We start from the raw sequence: 23,070 nt of genomic DNA, 5'->3' as shown, positions 1-23,070 counted from the left end.
GTTGCTGCTGCTGTTGTTGTTGTTGCTGCTGTTATTGCTGTTGTTGTTGCTGTTGTTGTTGTTGATTGCTCCGGCTCGTCCTGCTCGCATTCTACCCCTCGTGGGCTCCCGAAGAGCGCGTGGCTCGATAGAGCAAGGCGCAGGGTGCAGTAGATAGCGGCTGTGTCGGTGTGGTGTGTGTCTGCGTGTTGGGGTGGTGGTGTGCTGTGTGGTGCGTCTGTGTGTTGTGTGTGTCTGTGCTGCTGTGTCTGTGTTGTGTGTCTGTGTGCTGTCTGTGTGTTGTGTCTGTGTGCTGTGTCGGTGTGCAACACACGTACGCAGATACGTGTAAGGATTGCGCGCGCGCGCAGCACGTGTTTTGTTTTTATCGCGTTAACACGGAAGGAGTGTTAGTTTTATCTTCTTAACAAAGCGGCGTTAGTACAAGGAGTGGTAGCGCAGTAATTGTGTTGTACGAGGTGGGAGAAGGAGTAGGGAGGACGGAGTCTGCTTGCTTCCAGGAGATTCGGAGCCCAAGAAAGAAATCTGAAGCAGCATTATTTTTTTTTATCTCGGATATATATTTGATTATCCAGCTGAAGAAATAATGGTGGGTTTTGTGTGAGTGGTGAGTTATGTGTGCACACGTGTGTGTGTGTGGCTGTGTGTGCACACGTGTATCTGTGTGTGTGTGTAACTGTGTCTGTGTGTGCACACGTGTGTCGGTGTGAGTGGTTGTGTGCACACGTGTATATGTGTGTGTGTAACTGTGTGTGTGTAACTGTGTCTGTGTGTGCACACGTGTATCTGTGTTTGTGTGGCTGTGTGCACACGTGTATGTGTGTGTGTGGCTGTGTGTGCACACGTGTGTGTGTGTGTGGTTAGCGAGTCGGTGAATTTTGTTTTTGTTGTCTTGTAAAACCCCACCGCATTTGTTAATGGTTTGGCTTCGCCTGCTTACCACACGCATCATTATTATTATTATTTAAAAAAACGTGGCTATGGTGGTGACTTTTGTTTGGGAGAGAATCAAGGAACGGATGCTGGGGAGATTACACTGTATATGCTTAATGTGTTTCCTCCTATTTGGACTTGGGAAAAAAACCACGCGTGTGGCAGCAGCAGCAGTGGCAGCAGCAGCAGCAAGCACGTGTCCACGTGGCCACGTGGAGTTTAAATCAATTCGGTTCCCAGCGCAAAGGACGCGTTAGAAAGTGATCGCGAAGCCCCGGGTCCTATAATCTTCCTTAACCGTAATTAATTATTAACGCGGCTTTGTTTAATCAATACTGTAGATTGATACAAACGTGTGTCGGTGATATGTTTTTTTCAGGGAAGGATGGGGGGGGCATTGGTTAGCACACTGAAATGTTTATTAATCCTGGCCACTTTAGCTAAGATGCCCACGGCTAAAATTGGTGGTGAGTGATAACTGGACTGGTTCTGTGTGGGTTCCACCACCAACTACCCAATTCCTCTGTATCTTCACAAACCCGCATTGACCGGTGTGGTGAAGTATGGTCAAACTAACACCGCAACTGGCAGTGGATTGCAAAGGGGGGCTAAGCATGAATTATATTTATGAAGATGTTAAAATTGTTTACTGCTTTGCAACGTCTTTGCATTTGAAATGTGTTGTTGCCCACGCTTATAGAAGGAAAATGTGTGTTTTGTAATGTGAATCGCACGGTTTTATTGATAAGGATTTTCGGCTTAACAATGGGTGTTCAATGCAAGTGCTGAATTGTATTGTTTAGCAGAACAATTTGTGTATGTAGATAAAGGTGCGGCGCTGCAAGTGCTTGCACATTGCACTGCTGGTGGAAGGGCCTCCACTAAAGGGAGCTTTTGTGAGCCCCTCTGGAGGGTGCTTAGGCCTACGTTTCCACGGTAATTGTAAAAGCTTATAAAGTGCCATACTACTCTATACTGTATACACACAGCTCGGAGTCGGTGGTGGAAATTCCACGTTTCTATGGCAGGATGTGGGCGTTATTTAACACGTTCTTAACGCGCTCAAACGACCTACCGACTGAGTTGGCATAGATCGAGTAGAAACTATATACAAGCATGTGTCAGGATTCATCCACTTATAGACACGTGTCTTTCAGAGCCTCTTCACGTCTCTCCCAACAATCTCAACACACGTTTTCACTCATTTGAACACTCTCCTGTCGAATATGGAGCCATTACTTTCACGATATTAATTCACTTGTTTATTAGAAAGTACAAGTGTCATTAGAAGGCAGTCGGGTAACAATCAGAATGTTAATTCTAGGCACCGTATAACAAGGCAAGCTTGTACGTAAATTATAAAACGTACAACTATGCAATTGCAGTAATATTCATGTTAATTCTAAAGCCTTACGTTTGGCGACAATTTTAAGTCAAGAATCTGATTCTAGTATATCAATAGATCACCATGTGTATAGTATTATAATGTCCTTGTTGGTAAATTCGCGCATAACATGACTGATGTACACGAAAACTGCCGTCTGGTTGTGTTCTCAACTGCAATGGTCTTGCTTAACTCAATTGTCTCGAGTTTTATAGATTCCATACGCTGACAATGGGCTCCAGTATTTCCCAACAATCGCATCGGCAAGCGAATTGACCTAAGATTGCAGTGTACTGTTGTAGTCTTGGCTATGCCACGCAAAATATCTCATGCAGTTTCATGTCTGGGACGTTGAAAATGGATCATAGTTGAATTCACTGCCTCTTATACTGATAACAAAATATTTTTAGTTTTTTTTAATCTTCCATAATATAGGTTTTTTTTGGGTTAGATTTCATAAATATTAATGTGTCACCACCAACTAGTAAGATTTGTCACATAAACAGAACATTCAAATTCATTACTAGTACAGCACACCAGTGTGTTGGAGAGCAAATCCACAACATTTACAATCTGAGTACGACGTTTCGCCAGTAATTACGACACATTTATGCGATCTAACCCCAATAAACTACAATTGGGATGATATTGGTCGCGAAAGCCCACGTGTTAAGTTTTTTGTTATCTCGTTCCAATTTTTTTTATCACCGGTGAACTTCAAAACAAATTCATTTTGCAATATTTGTTGATGTTGAACGGTTGTACCCGCCACCGAGAAAAGGTGACGGCTTTGATGATGATGAGTGATGGAAGTTTATTGAATGTAGTTGTACAATTTTGATTCAAAGCTTTCGTGACTGCAGGGATTCATATTCTTGGTTCTTTCGGTAAAGTAACGTAGAAGGGAAATAATAAAATAATACAGATATCTGTTCTTAGACTTTTTATTGTTTTATATTTTTATTATTGTATTATTTCCCTTCTACGTGACTTTACCGAAATAACCAAGAATATGTAGTTGTACAACTTTAGTTTCTCGAAAAGAATTGGCCGCCGAGGACAGGATTTTTTTTTATTTTCTCACCAATGTGGCCAGCTCGCTTGAACATTGATGTGCAATTTTAATCGCCGGTCACTGTTCACTGCCTGCCAGATGCCTTGTTTTGACCTTTGGATCGAGAGCAAAGTCTCGCAATTGGCTGACTGGCTCCGCTTTTGCACATTCTGGCCAGCACATCTCAATATGTTTCACGATCAAATATTTAACCACAATAAACAGCATGCCCGGTTTGCGCAAGACCAGCCGTATAATCGCAACTGGAGTTGGCATAAAATTGTCATCCGTCGAGGTATTTTTTAAAAAGAAAGAATTGGAGTACGCTTAGCCGTAAACCCTTTCGACAAAATAATATTACGCTTGACAAAAGATGACAACATTTCTGTGAATGGAGATGTGAAACTTCATCAAAACTGTATTCGCATGTCTTATCCACACGTCTCTTATGTGACCATATCTAACCTGTCATTTTTAGACGAGGTTACCATACTGTTATGCAATATCGTGTGTTTTATGAGCCCCTATTAGTTGACGTTGATTGTAAAGTTCCACATTCATCTTTGAACTCGAAGAATCTACAATGCCATAAACATTTTATAACGCAATGCAGCGTTTTTAAATTAATATGATTACGGTTGTGCTTTTCAATCCTGCTACATCTCCGTATCCATGCATACATTGGCACCCAAGCTTTCCCAAGTTGCTGTGTAAACAGTACAGTACTGTATCATGTATTATGTATGCATGTTGAATTTGTTTCGCACCGTAGTACCCAAAAGTGCAAATCGGAAATGCATCGATTCATTCATCTTTATTCTTTCTTCGTATGGCTGACCTTGATGCAGAGCAACAGTTAATTCCACAGCAACAGTCATCGATTAATTTATCAATATCAGTTCTTAGACTCGTACATATATAGAAGTGTGCGTGTAAGAATTGGTGTTTTGCAGTTCATATGTGTTGTGCATCATGTTTTCACGTGACCCCTCCCGCCACTAGAATCGTAGGTCAGATGAATTGTTTCACACCTAACCCCTGATTATGATACAATAAGACCGTTTATAACTTTCCTTTGTTTATAATTCCAGTGCAATGTTAAGAATACCTACGACAGAACTCGAAGCTTTGCAGGGTTGAGCCTAGTTCTTGGATTTAAGATTGTTTTGTTGCGTTCTAGATTTGAAACTTTCGTGACTGCAAGGATTCATACTCTTAGTTCTTTCGGTAAAGTCACGTAGGTAAAAAATGAAATTAAAATTAATAAAAATAAAACAATAAAATCACGACGTTTCGGAGGCAATACAAGTCTCTGTCATCAGGTGGGACCGTCACAGCCAGATTTGCTGCATCAAGTCTCCATCATCAGGTGGGACCGTCACAGCCAGATTTGCTGCATCAAGTCTCCGTCATCAGGTGGGACCGTCACAGCCAGATTTGCTGCATCACTTGATGCAACCGTCACAGCCAGATTTGCTGCATCACTTGATGCAACCGTCACAGCCAGATTTGCTGCATCAAGTGATGCAGCAAATCTGGCTGTGACGGTCCCACCTGATGACGGAGACTTGATGCAGCAAATCTGGCTGTGACGGTCCCACCTGATGACAGAGACTTGTGTTGCCTCCGAAACGTCGTGATTTTATTGTTTAATTTTTATTAATTTTAATTTAATTTTTTATCTACGCGAATTTACCGAAAGAACTAAGAGTATGTTTTGTTGAGATTTGGGCTGTGATGTGGCCACTCTCCAGCAGTAGCTACATGTTTTAATCTCTCTGTGAGGAGCTTTGGGTCTGAATGCGTGGTAAGGTTTGCTTTGGTACTCTGGTTTCCTGCCACATTCCACATGCTCTTTTGGCAAGCATGCCAATGCCATACCCTCCTTAAACAGTCTTGAAACTCCTTGAGGCTGATCCTGTGTAAACAATTAGAAATATTAATATATCTGAAATGTGTTTTAGTTTTTTTTTACATGCCAAACTATCTTCAACCCAACTGCTTTTAAGTTAGACATCAGGAGTGAAATAAAGTAAAACTACAAAAATAACCGTAAAAACTAACATACGGAGAGGATTTTTTTTCTCCCTGGCAAAATAAAGGGCATTATTAGTCCGGATATACGCTATTGTTGTGAGGTATGTATTGATCATGCTTCCCATAGGGAGTGAAGTTGCCTTTCCTGGTTGACACAGAACACAATTAGGGGCCACACGCAGGAGTCTGAATATGCATAGCGGATGTGCAGTGCCGGATTATCCTCGCAGCCAAAGTAGCTACACATATAGCTACGGGCCCCGCACTTTCAAGGGCCCCGCGCTAAATGCTTTCACGCTATCAATTCCTTTGTTATGTAGACTAGCCGTAGTTTCAGCCGCACCAGCCTTACCATAATAATAAAAAGGGGGCCTGTCCTGGCTCCTCACCCCTCAACCAGTATATATACGGGGTCGGATCTCTTTGAATTTCTCATTTACTTGATACAGCTATCGTGCTGTGACGGTTCCACCTGAAGACGGAGGCTTGTGTTACCTCCGAAACGTGATTTTTATTTTATTTTACTTTTATTAACTGTAATTTTAATTTTTTACCTACGTGACTTTACCGAAAAAACCCAAGAATATGAATCCTTGCAGTCACGAAAGCTTCAAATCTATCAATTCTAGTTCAGTGATTCTGCACTTGCTCTTACTATAGTATGACACCGCCTTCCACTTTTATTAACGACTGGGGGTTAAGGGTTAGCGATTTGTCGTTTTATCTGGCTGTATAGCAAATTTAAAAATGCAATTACTTTACTATGCAATTACATTTTATTTTATTTTGTGTGTTTTTATGTAGGGTCCCAATATAACATGCTACAGGCCCAAAACTAGCTTAATCCAGCACTGCCCGGTATAAGGGACACTTTAAAAACACATGCCCACAATGGCCTTTAGTGTAAACATTGCAGAGACTAAATTGAACCCTTACTGACCTTATCTCAAAATAATCGGTTCTGTCCGTACAATACCTGGCCTTATCTGCGCTCAAAAGATAGGCACTGTTAATTGGTGAAGGGCGAGAGATAAAATGTGAACCTTCGGGGTTAAAGGTTAATGTAAGTGCACGTGAATGCAGCATAATTTTTTGTTTTCTTGTGCAGGTGACGGTGGTCAACTCTGTGGAAACGGCCCACTTGGATATGATTGTAAGTTAATGGTTTTACGGGGCTCTTTAAGTGTTGTTTTTCCAATGGAGGTGTGATATTGCATAGATTTAACAATTCATATTGATTATTATTATTCTGATGATGCATTCATTGAATTGTACATGTAAGGATCAGTGTTTTTAAATCATTTATATTAAGTTCACTTGCTTGCTTAGGACCGTGCAAATCTTTCGGTCGTTTTTTAACCCACTTCCCGTGATCCAATCGAGCTGACATTTTGCACACAGACTCGTTGTGCGTGACAATGCATTTTCGTGAAAAAATTTTTTCCAAAATTTTACACTGTTTAGGGAATTTTTTTTTACATTTAATTACCAATAGTTTAATACTGCCAGACAATCATCTGACCCATAGGTGGCAGCCATCTCAAGCCAGAGGACGAGAGGACTCTAGCTGCCCCGATGCCACGCATATAAAGGATTTATAGTGAAAAACTTTGTTTTTACGGGTTTACTTTTTTATTGTTGTGCTTATGGGTTCACATTACTCCCAACAATCACGAGCTGCCGCTAAATTCACCAAAGTGTTCATGAATATTATTGACTCTTGAATCGAATTGCAACACTGAATCTCGACAATTCATCGAACTGCCACCAGAGGAAGAGAGGGGTGGGTGAATTATATTACACCCCTACTTTTTAATCTGCACTCTGTAAACAAATTGGCAAATATTCTGAGCAGATGCTCAATTTGGAGCTGATTGATCATAGCATAGAATAACAAAACAAATTGAGATTCGATCAACAGAGATGTTAAATGTAAACCCAGCATCAGAATATTTATACTGGAGGAATCCAGATGTCCAGATTCCAAGAACACAGGATGAGATGTTACTATCCTTTGTGCAAGCACTCCCAAGAGTTCATGAACAGTGATCCTGGTGAAATTTGGGGAGCGCATCGTCAGTAGTGAACCTTTGGTTCCTAGGGTGTTTCGGCCTTTCACACTATACACCCTCCCCAAAGGCGGCCAGCGACAGGTTGATCAATCCTACGCTTGCGTCCCATTCCCAATTAGTCATAGGAGTTGCCTTGTTGTTGATAGCCAACATACCATGGGACTATGCATGGCAGGGGCGTCCTCCTCCCTAAGCACTTATTTTATTGCTTCCTTACTTTAATCGTTTAATTTCCGTGCTTCATTGGATGCCGTTTGTCCGTAACGACACCTGTGTGCAGAATAATGAGTAAGCTCCGACACGCTGGACGGGAATTTACAAATGTAATCCACCACAAATAGTGGCCCATTTCATTTGAGAACACTTGGTGTTTGAGTTAATACTAACACTTAGTGTTTGAGATAATACTAACCTCCCCTCCACTCCTCTACTTCACCGAATTGCCACGGTACAATGAGTTTACTCAGTTCGGTTTGCGGCTTTATTCAAGAATTGATTCATTTTCGTCCGATTTTTTTTCCTCCCATTTCTACTGTGGCCATTGCTTCATGAGCCTGAATGTAACGACCTAGAGTTTGCATTCATTATAATTAACTGCTATTTAACATGAACAATGTAATTATTGTATGGTGAGGCATAATAAAACATTTAAAACCGTTGGTCATTACGTATCTACCAAAAAGGTGTAGCAAAGTATTGCTCTTCTTGGTTCTTTCGGTAAAGTCACGTAGAAGGGAAATAATAAAATAATAAAAATAAAATATAAAATAATTCTCACGATGTTTCGGCCACAACGCAAGCAGCCATCCTCAGGTGAATAAACAGGTCTGTCGGAAAGACAGCGTCGTGAGAATTATTTTATTATGTTTTATTATTTTATTATTTCCCTTCTACGTGACTTTACCGAAAGAACCAAGAAGATGAATCCCTGCAGTCACGAAAGATTTAAATCGAAATCAAAGTATTGCTCTTTCCGCAGGCTGTGAGAGGCCCTAAAAATGCATTGCCAAGAGGTGAGGGTTAATATTTGTGCCGGTTTGTGTCTTCGTGTCCTCAGCACGACGCCCAGATGGATTACTATGGCAACCGCCTCGCCACCTGCTCCTCCGATCGCACTGTCAAAATATTCGACATCCGCAACGGAGAGCAGATCCTGGTGGCTGACCTCCGAGGGTGGGTTCATCTGCGTTGGGGGAGATGGGAACGGTTGTGTGGCAGGGCGAGGTTGGGAGCGTTTTGCTTGCTACGAAAAAACTGCGACTGGGGGAGGCGGTGCAGAGTCGGTGCAAGTGACACGGATGGTATATACAGTGTGCCCTCAAATTAATGTGGATGGGCATACCTTGGCTAGTGTTCAACGGACGGTTTTAGGCAATCCTTAAAAATGTTTAACATTTGCAAACCGCACTCTGAAAGCTCAAGGTTTGAACAGCGTTGCCGCCACGCAGCGCACAACAATCTTGGTGGAGTAGTTGCTGTGCAGTAACTGTGCAGTAACTACTCTAACCATCTATTTTGTGTTTAGGAAGTGGATCGTGATTTTTAGTAATTTTTTTATTTTTTTAATATTTCTTGAAATTTGTATATTATATGAAAAGCATTGTGAACTGTAAATGGGATGACTCTGCTGTTCGTGGAATCAACAGGTTTTAGTTATTTTTTTCCACAAAACCCATATGGTGTGATATCTCACCTCTTGAATCACATCCTGTAGTTTAAGGACTTACTGCAGTTGTAGGGTAAAGGTGTATCCCTGAAATGTCTTCCTTACACCGCTGACAGACAAAAGGGTCTCTCCGCTTGAGGGAACACGCAAGAGGCTCTCTGGAGGGTATTTTGGCCAACTCCTCCACGTTCACCACACAACTTATAACTCCTTTTTCCGTTGTAGTTTCTTCTTCTCTCGCACCTCCGATTAGCACGGTTGGGGCTACGTGTATGGTGCGAAAGAAGTTCAACATTTATACATAGAGACCCATGGACTCACTGATTCGGGCGTTTGCAGATGCGCTTCTGCGGCCATCTGGAACGCTCTTCCGATATAAAAAGAAACATCGGAGCTATGCACTTTAAAATCGTATAGGTTGAAAACTAAAATTTTTTTTAACAGCTTTTATTGTTTCATTTGTTGTCCTCCCCCCCGCACCTCTGAGCACGGTTGGGGCTATTTACCAGTGCCAAAGAAGTTTACATACACACGTACAGACCGTATTGGTATATGTGAACGTATATTAACAAAAGAAGAGGGCCTGACGCAGGCTGTGATGAGAAGGAAACTGGCACTATTTGGACACCTGTGTAGAATTGACAACAACAGGAAAATTAAAAGTGGTGTTGTTGGGGAAAAAAATGGAAGGAACCGGAAAGAGAGGAAGACCTAACAGAGAATGGCTTGACGACGACATCGGAGATTAGTGCCAGGAAGATGTGGCCACCACTTGCAGCATATTGTCACAAGACAGAGAGGAAAGTGGAAAAAAATGACGAAATATGCAGTGGACACCACCAATGGGGCTATCTGCCTATGGATCGTGACGACGATTTTGACAAAAAGGCAAGCCCTTGGGGGGGTTTCGGCGTAGGTGCCGCCGCTATCGTCGCCGCGAGCGTGCGCCAAACCTGGGCGTCGTCTTCCTGTCGCTGGGGAGCGTGCAGGCACGAGGGCCCCGTGTGGCAGGTGGCCTGGGCCCACGCCATGTACGGCAACGTGCTGGCCTCGTGCGCCTACGACCGCAAGGTCATCATCTGGAGGGAGGAGGGCGACGCCTGGGAGCGCATCTACGAGTACGCTGGCCACGAGTCGTCGGGTGAGTGCTGCCATCCTGGGTGGTGTTTGTGTGTGGGCTGGGATGGGGGTGGGGGGGTTGCTATTTTTTTTGGTGTGTGGTGGCGCCGGGGTGAGCGCACTGCTACAAACCCAGTGTCCCGAGTTTGATTCCTGCTTACGGCCAATCGACACCCGTGACGATTATCTGAACCGGTCCTAGGCCTCCCCTAGGTCGACTCCGATATTAGGAAGCCGTTTGAGCTATGCCCTTTTAAATTTAGACTGAAAAAACTCATGTCTTTAGAACTGCTTTTCGTGTTTGGTTTGGTTTGTCCTTCCCATGCACCTCTGATTAGCACGGTTGGGCTCTGTACAGTGTGAAAAAAGGTTCAACATGAATAAATGAGTAGCTAGTGCAGTGTGTAAACATCGCCATGAGGGACACAAAAGGTGGTCGGGCGTGGTGCTGGCCACCTACCCCCGAGAGTGCCATACCGGCCTTCATCGGTGCTCGCTAACAGCACTTGCCGCAACAGTCTGTTAAGGCTATTTGGGGGATCTTTGTCTTTGGGTGCTATTTGGCAAGAAAGAGGGATGTTTTTAGTCCCCCCCCCCCCCCCCCACTGAAAATCCTTCAGGACAGTGGTACAAGCTAGTTTACTTTGAACAGGAATCGGTTTAGGGTTTAGGTTTTATTCTGGGCAAGGTGTTAAAACCCATTGGCCAATAAATGCTCGTTTTTGATGGGGACCTGGTTTACACCGCAGTAACCTAGTTACAGCAACAACAACAAAACATTGACAAAACTAACCAAAAACGGGTGGGGAGGGGGGGCTACAGCCCCTCGGTTTGGCAAACAACAGAATTTAGACCCCACTGAAAATCCCTGTGGACAGAAACGTTAGAGACAGATGACTTACTCTGAACAGCACAAAGAATGTCGGGCTGTTGTCACATGCTACGCACTGTTGCAGTGACGTATGCTAAATTATAAAATAATTACAATAATCGGTGTAAAAAGCATGGCTTATGATGATGATGATTTAGAGGACACTGTAGCTGGGTGTGTGGGCGCAACAAACTCCGATCCGAGGTTGCTATTCACACCGCATGATGTTGGTGTGTTGAGCTAGACAGCCTTGTATCCTATCCCCTCGGCTACAGCTCCTCCGCAACAGGCGCTGCTCCATTACCACTTCACGTCGGCAGCGTCGCATCAGCCCCATCTTATGGCCCCTGACTCCTCCGTCCAACTCCACACCCTCCAGCGCCCACCTCCCCTGCCCCCCCAACCGCGACATAATTTATCCCCTCTCTTGTAGCGTGTCGGTGCCGCCCATAATTATAATTACAGACTTTATTTAACAACAGGTTATATACCTTTGCAAGTTTAATACTCCCCAAGGATTTCCACCGAATCCTCACCGCCTCTGATGCTCCTCTGGGTGTTGTCGTTGACGCAACGGACTTTAAATCATTAGGTCGACCCGTCAGGCTCCCGGCGTGGCAGCTACAATTTTTCAAAGCTTATTTGAATCCTCCCGCCTCTGCCCACAGTAGACCATCAGGTCACATGGGGTGGGGTAAAGTATGTGGGAACTCCCTCTTCCGAGATCTCTGTGACGTATGTGTTTTGAACTTCTTTCGCACCGTACGTAGCCAACGGTGCTAATCGGAGGTGCGGGGAAGGGACGACGAACTAAAGCATGGAAGAAGAGTAGACCAAAGTACTCTCGAGGGCCTCTCTAGAGCTTCCACCAGTAAGGCCCTGTCATCGGCGGTAGCGTGAGGACACAGTTGCGGTGCTGCACCTTTACGTCACTCCTGAACCTGGGTCTAACTCAACCCCTCTCTCCTCATCCTCATAATCCTATCCATCATCCACAAGCACAAGCCTATCGCTTAATCCAACAATACCACTTGCTTCTTACTCTACCCGTGCCCCTAGCTTGAATGCTAAACTTAGCATTTTACCCACACGCTGAGAACATAGCCTAACGTTTTACTTAACATAATCCTAACGCTAAAAATGTTTCTTGGATCGTAACCATGCTCCAAGTGGTAAGCGGAGCTTTTCTCTCGCACCGATGTTGTTTCTCTTTCACCGACCTTTAACCCAGTTCTGAAATTGAGATTTTAAAGTTACTCGCTGCCTTAGTCTAAACGGCAGCCACACGGTTGATAACTCCCAACAGGAATTTCCATTCTCTCCCGAACCCCTAACTGCCCTAACTCCTTAATCATACTTAACAGGAATTTTGAGGGGATAAAACCCCCATTCCTGCCAACTGCTGTATGTAGTTGCGGGTTCTGCCTTTGTCGTGAGGGTTGTAAGTTGACGCCGAGGAGGGGGGGAGGAGGCGCCTCGGCCCCCCATGTGGAGTGACGTCACCCGCTAATTATGAATAGGGGGGGGGGGGTGTCCATTTGGAGGACGTCACCTTATTATTAATTAGGGGGGCTGTTCGATGTGGAGTGATGTCACTTGCTCATGATTATTAATGAGGAGGGAGGGTGCTCCATGTGGAGTGACGTCACCCGCTAATTATTATTAATGGTGGGGGTGTCCATTTGGACGACGTCACCTGTTCTTGATTATTAATGAGGGGGGGCTGGCCGACGTGGAGTGACGTCACGCATGGGACACACAGACATTATTGGCTCATTATAGTAGTACATTTTCATTGATTAGCCTACGGGCCCCTCCGAAACGAAGATGGATTTTTTTGTTGCAACATTTATTTAAGCAGCACACTTGACTGGTTTCGATTTTCCCCCGAGTCTCATACAAACGCTGCAGGGTTGACAGATGTTGCAGGGAAGAACCGTTACAGTCGCCTATTCACCCTCGTATGTTCGCTCTTCCTATTATCCACCCCCATGGATCTTATCATCCGGATCTTCTTATCATGGTAGTATAATTTACCCGCGGATAAGACAAGTAATCCGTAATCGGTGGCATGTTCATCTTATCCACGCATATTTGAACTTCGTAATATTCGCAGGTAAATGCAGTTAATGGGATCTGCCAATATTGTTCCCCTCATATGAATGCGTATACAATGAATAAAAAAAACGATGTTGCTTGGATAGTTTGTCAAGGGAATGTAAGAACAATAGCTTCAGTTAATCGGTGGCATGTTCATCTTATCCACGCATATTTGAACTTCGTAATATTCGCAGGTAAATGCAGTTAATGGGATCTGCCAATATTGTTCCCCTCATATGAATGCGTATACAATGAATAAAAAAAACGATGTTGCTTGGATAGTTTGTCAAGGGAATGTAAGAACAATAGCTTCAGTTATTTGTACTTAAGGTGATGCACCGCACAGAGATGCTTATTTTATTTCAAACGTGTTTGGCCCGCAGGTTATATATTTGATTCTCCATGTTAGGGAATTTCCACATTACCATGGTATTGAGGGGTGGAGTGGTGGCACAGACCACCTGAGTCTGATCCCCGACCATGGCTAACATCAGGAGCGAGTGATGTCTGAACTATTCTTGGGCCCCACCCACCATGGCCAGGGTGGAGAAGTATGGGCAAACAACCATCGTGATAAGGCCCAGAAGACCTTCATCCAGCAGTGGATTTACACGGTTGTACAGTTTTCAAGTTTTGACATTGCATGCCTGAGAGCACGGATTTTCCTGGTCCTCTGGTGGAGCTGTGTTGTTGGGCTTGTGGTGGTCCTGTGGTGGAGTTGTGCTGGGTTTGTGGTGGTGGTCTTGTGGTGGAGCTGTGATGTTGGGCTTGTGGTGGTCTTGTGGTGGAGATGTGATGATCCTGTGGAAGAACTATGCTGGTCCTGTGGTGGAGCTGTGATGTTGGGCTTGTGGTGGTCTTGTGGTGGAGATGTGATGATCCTGTGGAAAAACTATGCTGGTCCTGTGGTGGAGTTCTGCAGATGCTGTGCTTTGAACCGTGGTGCTGGTCCTGTATTGGTTGTGTGGTGGAGCCGCTGCGTTGGCCCTTGTGGTGGAGCTGACCTCGTGCTCTGCCCCCCCCTCCCCCGCGTTGGTTGGGACGCAGTGAACTCTGTGTCGTGGGCTCCGCGAGAGTTCGGCCTCGTGCTGGCGTGCGGCAGCTCGGACGGCGCCATCTCCGTGCTGTCGTGCTCCGAGGAGGGTAGCTGGGACGCCAAGAAGATCGGCAACGCCCACTCGGTGGGTGCGGGGAAACGTCGTCGCGATGCCTGGATTCGTCGATTTGATGTTGCTTTACGGAGGCTCGCGATTACGTTTATTGAATTGTGCTTTTGGGAGTCTTATTTAAAGTTGCTGCAAATTCATTTTAACGCGTAGGCTTTCGGGACCCCAATATTCAATGTTTTTGGGTTAGATCGCGTAAGTATGAATGTGTCGTAACCCTCCACCACCCGACACAGCCAGTGATGTTTGTCACATAAACAACAACGCGACGATTGTCACGTTGTGTCGGGTGGTAGAGGGTTACGACACATTTATACTTACGCGATCTAACCCAAAAACTTTTATGATTGCTGCAAATTATTTGCAACTGATGTGTGTGTACGCTTAGGATATTTTGAAGTGAACAAAACTGTGCAAAGGTTACAGTAAAAATGACGAACACTACAAACGAGATGGTAAAAACGAGGCAATTTCATCCACCGAATTGTGAAAATTTATCAAATCCATTGGAGGGTGAATTGTTACATAGCCAATAAGAAATATAATCACAGAAGTTTCTAGCTCCATTCTGTTTACTGCCCTGAGCGAGTGGTGGAATTTCCACATTCCAGTAATAGCGGGGGAGGAGGGGGGAGTCGATTCGTAGAAGAACCACAGTTGGCTTCCAAAAAAGTTATACTTTTATCTACCAGCCCAGAGGTCATGGAAATTCCACATCCCATTGTGGGGGGCATTATGTTTCATAGGTCGAGCCAGAAAGCGGTGCCCAATTTATTAACCCCAGAAGGGAGTAATTGTGGGATCAGTCACTTACCAGGATTTGAATCTGCACATCTGATTGTGAACCGAGTGCTCCAACCACACAGCAGAACAATCATCATCACGATCCATGGGCAGACAGCCCCGGTAAGTGTCCACTGCACATTTAGTAAAACATTTCCACTTTCCTCTCTGCCAATATGCTGCAAGTAGTGGCCACCTCTTTCTGGCACCAATCTCTTATGTCGTTGTGGTTATGTCTTCCTCTCTTTCTGGTTCCTTCCATTTTTCCGAACAGCATACTTTTTAAATTTCCTGCTGTAGTCCATCCTACATATGTCAATAGTGCCAGTTTAACACGTAGGCTTTCGTGACTAATATCATCCATAAGAGGTTTTTTTGGGGGTTAGATCGCGTAAATATATAAATGTGTCTTTAAGACCCGCCACCACCCAACACAGCCAACTAGTAAGGGTTGTCACGTAAACAGAACGTGCCAATTCGTCACTAGTACAGCACACCTATGTGTTGGAGAGCCAAGCCACAATATGTAAATGTGTTTTTTACGTGACAACCCTTACTAGTTGGCTGTGTCGGGTGGTGGCGGGTTTTAACGACACATTTACGCGATCTAACCCAAAAAAAACCTCTCAATAGTGCCAGTTTCCTTCTCATCAGGTCTTCTATTTGCACATTTTTGTATTACTTTTCAGCACAACCAGATAAACATATTCTGCTCCTTAAAAATGTTATAATAATTTACACCCCTTTGTCAATCCGCTACTGGATTAAGGACTCCCCATGCCATCATAGTGATAGGGGGGTTATCTGATCATACCTCACCACAATGGTCAGTGCTGGTTTGTGATTACGGACACCCAGGACTGGTACAGATGTTACTTGCCACTAAAGTTAGTCGGAACTGGTAATCGAACCTGGGTTCGTGGCACGGTGCGCAAACCGCTATATCATCACTCCACGCTCGACCTGATATATATTATTTAGATTTCCAGCACCGTGTATTAGAGCATCTGAATACACGTGCTTCCGAAGATGCTTAAAATGTTACCACAATTAAATGTGTAGGTTAAGCATAATGAATGTAGGAATACATTAATTACATTTTGTAATTGTTTATTCGGCTTGGCGTCTTGGCTCTAGAGCAAGCAGCTCTCAACCAGAAGAGTGAGAGTTGACATTTTTTGTATTGGGTTGACTCGGCCCATCATCCCTCCAGGGTTGGTAAAAATTAGTACTACTTTGTGGCTAAGTCAAGTGGTTGTTCTATGGATAGATTCCACCACTGCTTTGAGCAGGAAGTGGCTTTGACTTTTGAGTATTTTTTTTGCAGCAGGTTACCAGAACGAACAGAGGGCGAAGGCTTGTAATGATACACCGATTTATTCATTGAATTTCGTGTGCACGAATAATTTATTTACGACGTATTGCGAACTATATACACAAGGTATTGTTATGAAGACAAATATTTCCCTTATAGTCTTAACATACTTTCAGGGCAAGTACTGTTAGCGAGCACCTATGAATGCTGGCACTGCATATGAGGGGGTGGGTGGCCAGTACCATGCCCGACCGCCTTTGTCTCCCCAGTGACGATGTTTACACACCACACCAGGGACTCATTTGAGGTTAAGTCGACCGCGGGGAGGACCAGCACCGGTTCAGATAATCGTCACCGGTGTTGGCCATGAGTGGGAATCGAACCCGGATTGCCGGGTTCTTAGCGCAGCGCGCTAAACACCACACTACCGCTCCCCTATATGGTTATACACACATACACGCACTCATGACTGTGAAAACTCTAGGCAGTAAGTTCCACATGCTTTCGCATTCTGGTGGTCCAGTGTTGTGTGCACATTGGTGGTGGGGGCGCTAAGTGGGGACTTTCTGCTCCCCTTCCTCTCCCCTCCCCCCCACCGCTCCCGCACCGCCAACAGATCGGCTGTAACGCTGTGAGCTGGGGTCCCGTGATGGCGCCCTGTGGGGGGGACCCCCCAGGGGCCCTGTGGCCAGAAGCCGATCCGGAGGTTTGTGTCGGGCGGCTGCGACAACCTCGTCAAGATCTGGAGGTGAGCTCCAACGATGGCGGTGGTGGAGGCCTCGCTCTGTTGATTTTAAGGTCCTGTGTTTGGCACATTCCCACGAACCCCCGGTGAACCGAGTTCCATTCCCGGCCTTGGCTGCTAACATCGGTGGCGATTATCTGCAACTGGTCCTGGGCATCCCCTAGGTTGACTCGGCTGTAAAATGTATATCTGGAATGATGTGTAAGCATCGGCGCTGGGGAGACAAAGGCATCCGAGAGTGGTGCTTACCACACCTAGCCCTACGTACTTTTAAATCTCGACTGAAAACGAATTTCTTTAGAACTGCTTTTTGTGTTTGGTTTCTCCTTCCCCCGCACCTCCGATTAGCGCGGTTGGCTACGTACTGTGCTAAAGAAGTTCAACGTACATCGTGTTGGCCTTGATAGGTACTCGCTGTCGCCACTCACCCACAGCAGTCTGCGGCTACAGGCGGGACCTTCGCCTTTGTTATTATTCTCGGGTTTTTCCGTAAAGTCACGTAGGTCACAGCACCCAAGCGTGCTGTGACGGTTCCACCTGAAGACGGAAGCTTGTGTTGCCTCCGAAACGTCGTGATTTTTATTTTATTTTTATTTAACTTTTATTAATTTACATTGTTTACCTACGTGACTTCCACCTGAAGACAGAAGCTTGTGTTGCCTCCGAAACGTCGTGATTTTTATTTTATTTTTATTTAACTTTTATTAATTTACATTTTTTACCTGCGTGACTTTACTGAAAAACCCAAGAATATGAATCCTTGCAGTCACGAAAGCTTCAAATCTTCGCCTTTGTCTTCATGCAGGGAGAAAGATGGGCAGTGGGTGGAGGAGCAGAAGCTGGAGGCCCACAGTGACTGGGTGCGCGACGTGGCCTGGGCACCCTCCATCGGGCTGCCCATCAGCACCATCGCCAGCTGCGCGCAGGTACCGGCCGTGCCCTCTCGCGTTTTTGTTGACGATGTCTACGAGCGCGTTCGTCGACTAAGGCGATTGTTATTTTAGCCGACGGTCACCGCTAAACCACTATTCATAGCACGTCAGAAGGGGATAAGATTATTTCGTAATGCTGACCACCGTGACTGCACGGCCCTGTGGAAGACAAAAGGGCTGTAGGGGAGGGACGGGACGGAGTAGAGGAGGGGCGAGGGAAGGGAGGAGGAAGAGAATGGGCGATGGAGAAGGGGCGACGCTTTGAGAGAATTGCACCCGAGTCTGTTCTGTATTAATTTGTGTTCTCAATGCAACATTGACATTTCTTTGCCCTCTATGTTTGTCGGACGCCGGGAAAGGATGGCCGAGTGTACGTGTGGCGGTGCGAGGACCCCTCGGGCAGCTCGTGGGTGGCCAAGCTCCTGCACAAGTTCGGCGACGTGGTGTGGCACGTGAGCTGGTCCATCACCGGCAGCATTCTCGCAGTTTCCGGGGGTGATAACCGGGTACTGCTACCTCCGTGCCCCCCCCCCCTACCACCCCCACACCACCGCCCCACCGCCAGCCGCACTCCCAGTCATATCCACGTTGTGTGTGTGCGTGTGATGAGAGTGTGCGCGTGTGGGTGATGGTGGGGAGCGGTAGTGTAGCGGTTAACGCACTGCGGCTACCGATTCCTGCTCATGGTCAACACCAGCGACCAGTTATTTGTCCTTCACCGCACCTCCGCTTAGCATGGTTGGCTACATACGGTGCAAAAGAAGTTCATACATTGTGACAATTATCTGAACCGGTCTTGGGCCTCCCCTAGGTCGACACAGACTCAAATGAATACCTGGTGCTGTGTGTAAAATTATCGCCAATGGGGAGGCGGTCGGGCATGGTGCTGGCCACCCACCCCTTCATGTGCCATGCCAGCCTTCATAGATGCTCTATAACAGCACCTGCCCCTACAGTCTGTTAAAGGCTGTACGGGGGGGGGGGGGGGGTCTTTGTGTGGATGATTACTCATTACACACGTATTGTAGGCTGCTGCATTGCTACGTTCTCAGCAGAAGAGGCTAGTGCAGCAACAAATCCATGGTTGTATGTATGTTGAACTTAATTCGTACCGTACGTAGCCAGCCACGCTAATCGGAGTTGGAATATCCTCCAGCGTCTATGCTATCGGCTGTCATTAACCAGTGCCGACCCCTGTGTGGTGAAGAATACCCCCCCCCACCCACGACCCGCACAGTGTGGGGAGGCCCAGCAGTGCGTTGACAGAAAGGCTGCACGTGTGTGCGTGACGTTGACCCCCACGGTGTTTTATCCCGCCTCCCTTTTGTGTCGCCCTGCAAGGTGACGCTGTGGCAGGAGTCCCAGCAAGGCCAGTGGGTGTGCGTGAGCGACGTTGACAAGAGCCCAGATGGATCGGATGACCAGCCATGATGCGTGGGGGGGGGGGGGCCTTTCTCCACTGGTGGTTGTGAGGCTCCAACCTTTACGAGCGAGTCCTTGCCCTCCTCAAGAGCTGAAGCCTACTTGCGATGCCACTACAGGTTGGCACACGTTTCTGCCGTGTCAATATTTTGCTCTACTGCGTAGGTTTTGGCGGCTGTGCTTGGGCAGCTCTCTGCGATGTGTTTTTGGTTTGTACCCCGCGTGTGATTTGGGCGCGCGATATCCTGGGTGAAGTTCAAGAACCGGATCCGGAACCGTCACGGACTGGACAGTTCTGGAACTGATTTTAATTCCTGAAGAGGCTCCCAAGCACGTGGAGTGAAACGTTGGGCATCGTGCCAAACGACACACGGATGCAGGCCAAAAAACACACCTTGGAAGGATATTTTGTAGATTGTTATGTTTGGTCGGTAAAGGCTAAGACCGACGCGGAGTATTTCATCTTGTTAACGTTGACTTTTTCACATTACAGTTTGTTTGTTTGGCATGGCCACGTATTTTACCACTCGTAATGTGGATTGTTGTCATAATGTGCCTTGTGGAAGACAATTTCGTGATAATCATTTGGAATTGCTCGTGGTGTAACCAACATAGGAAGTTTATATTGGTAATGTGTACATGCGAGAACCGGTAAAAATAATATATTTGATTTATAAAACTATATGATGCAGGGGAGGAGTGATGGCAGAGTGATTCATCGCACACTTCGCTATGAACCCAGCACTATTAACCTCTGCGGATCCGAGTTTGGCTCCCGGCTAACATCAGTGGCGCGTGATATCGCAGCTTGTTCTGGGTCCTACACCTTCATCGGACCACACTGAGAGGCGGTCGTGCATCATGGTCCAATAAAACCCCATGAGCAGCATGGCACGGGGAGGCCTATTACATATTATTACGATATACATTCATGCTACATACACTATAAAAGCGTGTAAGATAATTAACACTACGAATGTGAAGTTGGAATGGCCAAGAGGATATTTCTGGTGGAGATGAACATCAAGCTTGCTGGAACCACAGAGGATATTGTAGTGACATTTGAGAGATTTGTCATCGGAACCCTTTGCGCAAAATTCTATTTGCCAGGGCTATCCGAACAAACAAATGTTTTCTCGGAAACTTGAGTGCGGGATTTTTGTGGCGGTCGCACTATATTTTTTCTGAATGTCACTTGAAATGAGCGTGCCACATCTGTTTGGAATAGTGTGGGATTTGTTAGCGCGTGTAATAAGACGCGTGCATGATTTGACAAAGATGTGCGAGCAGTTACTTTGTTTGTAGAGGGGGTGGTGAATGTTTTTGTGTCGGAAGGACTTGTGGCAAATCTGTCTGTCGAGCAAGGGTGCCAAGTCTTGTTGTGAGCGTGGCGTTGTCAGTGGTTGTCAGTGCATAGGATTGGTGTCGGTGACTGGTCTGGGTGAGAAACCAAGAGACCAGCAGGACAAGTCTCGTGTGCAAGAGAGAGCTGCTTCTCACTAACACGTTATGTGAGCTGAACAGAAACAACTCTCACACTAGGAATAGAAAATGTTGCAAATGTAATTCTCCTGCAGTGCAAATCGGCTCTTGACAGATGGGTACAGGTCTCCAAGAGCTCATTGTTTTTGGGTTCTATACTGCCAGAAGCATTACAGTGTTATTGATTTTGTCTTTATTATTGTTACCGCATTAATTGTGGCGTTATTGTTGTTTGGGTGCTTTATTGTTAGCAGTATTGAATGCACAAGGACAATGGGTTTTTGAGACGCATTGTAAAGGACTTTAACTCGTTCCAAGAAGTAATTAACCGCACTGCATTTCAAACCTGTTCAAGTGCAGATTCTGTCTCGGATCTGAGCACCGTCTGAAGGTTTCTGTCGCAAGTTTTGCGCGGAGTGACGACCGCGTTTTTTGTTGTTGCACAAAGTTGTTCGTCGGCCTTGTCCGGGGATTTGAAGGGGTGCAACGTGGCCGTGTGATGCACGTTATGGGGCGGCATGGGATGTGGGGGGGGGCGACGCTGCAATTGTGAAATGTCTCAGGAATTGATGAAATCGCCACCGTGCCTTTGTGCGTTTGTGTTCCGCGGGCATTTTTCTATTTGTTGGTGCATTCGAGTTTTGAAATAAGAATGTAGCATCGAAGGTGTTTTCGCGCGGATGTTACCATTTTGTATTTAGATGTCGTATTAATATAAAACCGTTTAGTTTAGATATTAAGGCCAAATAAAAAATGTTATTTTTTCCATTAAATTGTTTCATACTTGACTTTATGAACTCATAATAACAATCCATATGATTGCAACACGTTGCGAATGTATGTTGTTAAGTTAATCTGTCTCACTTGGCTTTTCATCGGTGGCAATGCGTCCTCGCGGGCGCGGTGGTTCCCAGTCAGCTGATGGATTAAAGGCCTTCTTCCCAAGCCGCCACACCTGAAAATAATACCATTTCAAAAAACACCTGCAGATGGAAATCATACGTTTTGTTGAATTTAATTTGAAATAAACGACTATATAATCTATTGAGTATTGGTGTTTGGTTTATGTATTTTAGTCTGGTGTAGAGAGAGAGAGAGAGTGGTTCTCCAGAATTGTTGTGTTGAGCCATTATTAGCCAAGCTGCAGAGCACATCTTCCATTGAGAAGCTGCTGCTGCTGCTCTAATCGCAGTCGTGAAGTCCATTTCTCGGCGATGAATATTGTTGTTCACGTTGGGCCATCGGCTTCATACTCTTAGGTTTTTTCGGTAAAGTCACGTAGGTAAAAATAAATAAATAAAATAATAATAATAAATGCAAATAACTAAATTAAATCACGACGTTTCGGAGGCAGCACAAGTATCCGTCTTCAGGTGGGACCGTCACAGCCAAATTTACTGTATCAAGTGAAGAGAAATCCAAGAGACAAGATCCTATATACTGGTTATGGGGAGGGGGGGGGATTTATTATTTTATTTTATTATCATTTTTACCTAAGTGTATTGGTTTAGCCATGTTTATTGTAGTACAGAGTTAGACTGATGGGGAGGGGCTGGGTAGGGAGGGTGGAGCTGGGTGGGGAGGGGCTGGTCACCCCGTGGTGCCCTTATAAAACTCAACGTTTAACCTACTCACGCCGGCTTGTGCCCGCCCTCACAGCCGGCCATATTTGCGGAATACACCACGCCGCCGTTGACCCTGGCCATTGACCGAGCAATCCAACGTTCCTACCAGCGCCCTCCGCAGGAATGTTACAGTACTGCACGAGCATCGTATGTGCTCTCTAGGCCCCTCTCGTGGCATCATTGATTAGTTTCACTAGGGGCGATAAGCCTCGATGTTTTGAATGCCAGCAACGTTACAATATTTCACCTGGCGAATCTCTTCAAATGGAACATAGGACAGTTGAAGCTAATAAAAAAAACACGCAGCAAAAAAACAATCGTGAAGAAATCTGAGCGAAGAACTGACGAATTCTATTTTATTCAA

General features: G+C 45.5%; 1 pseudogene; it reads left to right on the top strand.

Moving 5' to 3' along the window:
• The first annotated feature begins 14 nt into the window (after positions 1-14).
• LOC133351606 (protein SEC13 homolog) lies at positions 15-22,123 on the top strand (annotated as a pseudogene).
• The last annotated feature ends 947 nt before the right edge of the window (positions 22,124-23,070 follow it).

The sequence above is a fragment of the Lethenteron reissneri genome, chromosome 38 (assembly GCF_015708825.2).
Source record: "Lethenteron reissneri isolate LAM-NWPU_2019-01 chromosome 38, ASM1570882v1, whole genome shotgun sequence".
In the NCBI taxonomy this organism is placed as follows: Eukaryota; Metazoa; Chordata; class Hyperoartia; order Petromyzontiformes; family Petromyzontidae; genus Lethenteron; species Lethenteron reissneri.
The sequence above is the reverse complement of the archived record's forward strand: the minus strand, read 5'-3'. Positions and strand labels throughout refer to the sequence as shown.